A 4,675-nucleotide genomic window follows, 5' to 3' on the forward strand; every position below is an offset into this window, starting at 1 on the left:
AGCAGTAAGTTTTGGAGGAGGTTTCAAGCAGGTCCCAACAGAATGAATGGCATAAGGCTGGCATAAGATGTGTGAAATAACTGTAAACAGCTAGTGGGATGTGAGCTAGTGAGGAAAAGAGCAAAGAACAGCTTAAAATAATAAGGCGAGCCAGTGAGAACCAATATTCTTCCCTATTATTGTAGGTGGCACGTCCTTCCAAAAACACCCTTTTGGTTAGTATAACATTTATTTCTACTTCCTACTCACTGAGGGCAAGTTTTGCCTCCACTTTGCAGTTGCCAAAGTTTCCAAGACATAAATGATGAGATTCAGAAGAGTAAAAGCAGGATGAAGAAGAGAAGTTGGGGTTCAGACTCTCCTCTGCTTGGTGGACGTTCACTCTGTGGAATAGCTCGTTGCAGACTACAGAGGGGCAGAAGCAAGAAGAGGTACCCATTAAAAAGAAAAAAAAAAAAAAAAAAAAAAGACAGATCCCTTATTTAAATGCCTCCTGTACGGCAAAGTAAGGCTGGACTGTTCAAGGAGAGGGTTCTGTGCTGCCCCTTTTTTTATTCTCCTGTTGTGGCACATCTCCGTTTGCCCAGTCCCTCTCTCCAGAGAGTTTAGTTACAGGTGTGAGTTGGCTCCAGGAAGCAACAATGACCTAGATAAGAGCCAAATTCTGATTTTTCATATAACTGTATTATGCAGCATGATACAAATACGTACTGCAGTGTCTCAGTAGTTTTCAAAGGAGAGGCTAAGGATTTGATTAGGAAGGTACAGCAGAACATACAGGGGAAAAAAGAGATTAACCCAATCCACTAAATGAACTCCTGTCATCTGTGGAAACGCAAAGCTCTCCTGTGACACTTTTAAACCCCACAGGTGTTTTGCCACAGCAGGAAGCCATTGCTAACTTGGGTACAAAAGCAGTTTTTCTGCAGCTTTCCTCACTCTGTCCTCCCTCACCCCTCTCCATATGCAGCTGTATAAGAAAGATTATAAGTAGAGTTTGTGGGGATGTGCCTTCAGCATTTTCCAGAAGATGCTAATTGATTAAAATTTGAATGTTTATAAGATGGGTATTTGCAAAAATTAGACATTCAGAAGGAGAAATGGAAAAATCTTTCTTCATCCCATTTTGTTGTTATTTTAGTGAAAAGTTCAAATTTTTAGCTTTCAGAAGATACAGAAAGACTTATGTGAAAATAAAAAAAACTTATAAATGACTGCCTTTTCCCAAGTTTTCAGCCTGTGAAAGTTAGAGAGATTGTAATATCTCCTCCTGACTTAGCTCTATTTTCAGTGAGAGCACATGCGGTTCTAATGAGTGCCATTAGGTCCGTGACAAATTTTCTGAGTATCAAACCTACTTATGGTAAAACACAGACTTCACAAAATTAAAAATAGTGTATTGAGTTCTTAGGAGATTGAAAGGCAAACATTCTGAACTGTGAATAAGTCAATTTTTTAAAACCTGTAAGAAATTTCAAATTTAGAGAGGAGCTCAATTTGCATGCAAGATTTACTGTAAATTTTGAACACAAATGTCATTGAAATGTTCACAGAATTAGGTTATACAAAAGACAACTTCTGACTGAAGAGTCTCTACTATTTGCAAGTATCACATAGGCAAATAGCTAGATCAGTTCTGACTATGAGTTTAAAGTCTATAGATCAAGGCTTGGATTCTCTGAACACATCAAAAGTCTCATAGCAGCTCCCAAGGTTCTGCTGATTAACCCAGTAGGATATTAATTAAGGAAACATCTGCCATCCATACTCAGCATTCTCTTTCACCAATTAGGAGAGATCTGGGTAATTCAGGCTTCTGAAGCACATTTTTTTTTTTTTTTTTTCCCAGAGAATTAAGTCTATACAGCACTGACTGAAATAAGCCCATTTACTACTAAAACAGACTGTAATACCTACTGGAAGTAACAGAAATGAAGGAGAAAGAAGATTATAAATTTTAAAATAGTTCAAGCTACCTGACCCAGTTTTGTGTAGCTGCTGGATTCTCCGGCAGATATCTTCCTGTCTTCCTGTGCCATGTACTGGAAGAACAAGGGGTTGGATAGTCCCTTCCCAGAGAAAAAGCTCTGAAGCAAAGCAAAACACACCACCAAAACCAAAAAAACCCAAACCAAACAACAAAAAAAGAAAAGAAAAAAAAAAACCACAACCAAAAAACCCTGACTAGTTAAGAAATTAAGAACAGGATTATTATTTTTAAAGTTGCATACAAGGAGGTCAAAGTTAGAAATGTGTTTAATCATTTTCCTTGCACCATATCTGCCTTCTCATGACCCTGTGGTACTTTATAACATTGATAGTGGCATTTGCATGACTACAGTCAACGGAGGTACAGTGCTGCTTCTGCTTCTGTGATGCCTACTTTCTAGAGGTTTGTATATTTCCCTTAAATATACACCAGAGCACAGCAGGTTACCAGAAGATCTTTCTTATTCTTCCTGCCAGAGAACAGTCTTGTGCAGTTGCCCCCCCTCCCATCTTGACTTCTCTAGGCAAAGCCAGGGAATCGTTGAAGCCAGTTGAGCCTACTCAAAGCTAGCAGAGATCTAGCACTCTCCAAAAGCTATCCCTATTCCACCACGCTGTCTTCCTTGCAGTCCATTTAGTGCCCCCTTCTTCAGCCCACTGTGATGTTCAGCTTGTGTTCCCACCCTGACCCAGTCACCTCTCCTCGTGAAGTCAACAACTCCAACCAACCAGCGCCAGATGCTTCCTTCATGCTTTCACTCTTGCTGCCCATGAGGTCATGGGGCTGCCTGTAGACAAGAAGAACCACTTAATTTTCCCATTTCAAAACTAACCTTAAAAATTCTCCTCTGCCATGATGCTTTAAAAGAACTGTCCATGGTTAAGCAGCTGGTGTGCCGAGACCACTGCCTACTGTGCCAGTCAATTTCCTCTTATTTTTAACACTCCCCATGCAGGACCAGCCATCTGTTTCTTGTTTTATCCTTTGATTGCAATCTTTTGGGGATGGGTTTATTTCTGTACATTTAGCACCAGCCAGACTGGGGTCAATGAACCCAGGCAGCCCCATTCAGCAGTATATAAATACATACTATAGCCCTTCGTACTGCAGTTGCAGAGACTGGGTTTATTTTCCTTGTGCCATTGGAATGGGAAGTAATCCAACATTTTTCATTTAGGTGTTTTTTTTTAATTATAATCTAATAAACACACAGACAAAACAATTTTAAAAATTTTGCTGTTGTTTTCACAGGTATGTCATGCAGTAATACCATTTAAGAACACGATTGCTGAATACTAAATATCTGGATTGAACCTTTCTCTTCCACATAAGAACACTGAATCCCAAAGCAATATATGACATACTAAGTTTTGTTGCTTAATTCTTAATTATGACTGAGACAGAATACATGTGGAACCTTGATTAGCCTTACAACAAAAGAAGTGAGAGTGTAGAAGAACTGGAGAAAAATTATAAAAACTGGAAGTCCTGTTTTTAAGTTTTCCTAAGCTACTCTCTAAAAGGGCTTAATTTCAATAGTTGCTGTGCACTAAGACATGCTTTGAATCAGTAAAAGGTCTAAAACCAGAATTACAGAGCTGATGTAGATGGTGCCCTCTGGGTTGATGCCATCCGAGTCATTGCTGAATTGAAGGCTGCATCAAATAGATGCCAAGTTTTTCCAAACTTGCAAACTTCACTGTCACCAAAGAGGTGACTATTTTGTCCTTGCACATGTCCTTCCAACCTTCTTTTAAAGAGCCCTTGTTATCCTGCTTTGCACAGTAGGGGCATAGCAGGTGGCAGATCATTTTATGAACAGTCTTTCATAATACAACAGAAAAAGGTGGAAAAGGGAGTTTAAAATTTTCTCCAACTCTATTCCTTTTTGCAGTAGACTTCTGTGTGTTGTGCACCAGTCTTTACTCTTTTCCAGAGCCCAGCATATCTTCACAGATAAGAAAGCGTGGGGATGCTCACTTTATAAATGTTAGAGGGGCTTAAACATTTTAGTGAGTGTTTTTCAGAACTGAAAAATCTTTCTCTGTCCCAACCACATCCAGAAAATGAAGTCTCTTATTAAATTTCCCTTCTGAAAAAGCAGGCTAGAAAGATTTGAGTTTCAGAAGTTACATGCTGAAGAGGAGGGTTTAATCATCAGAATTTTGGCCTGAGGTGAAGAATGGTGATTAATCACCTAATCACATCATTTTCTGTATCTAGTTATGCATACAATATACTCCCATTTCTAAAATGGTCCTGTAGAAAAAAAATGGCAGTATAGTGTAGCTGGTATATAGAAACAAGGAAAGATAATTAAATCATTAAAAAAAAAAAAAAAGGGGGGGGGGAAAAATGAAAAAAAAAAAAAAGAAAATCCATTTGTTTGCCCTGTCTCTTTCTGCATCATCCATGTTGATTACCAGTGTTGGTTTGGGGCAATTAAAACAGTGCGAGTGATGAATTTGAGTTCCCGTTTTTATACTGACTGTGCAGCACTGGTGGGAGAAAAGAGGTAGTTAGCTAAGAACTCATTAAGTGAGTTATGCATGCAGACAGAGAAGCTGCACTGAAAACAAACATACAAGAAAAGCATTTCTGGATCAGGCCAAGGGTTCATCTTGCTCAGCAGCACGTTTCCAATGGCAATCAGAAGCAACTGCAGAGAAAAGCTTAGTACTGGGG

The sequence above is a fragment of the Athene cunicularia genome (assembly GCF_003259725.1).
Source record: "Athene cunicularia isolate RWA chromosome Z unlocalized genomic scaffold, athCun1 chrZ_part3, whole genome shotgun sequence".
NCBI classification, from domain to species: Eukaryota; Metazoa; Chordata; class Aves; order Strigiformes; family Strigidae; genus Athene; species Athene cunicularia.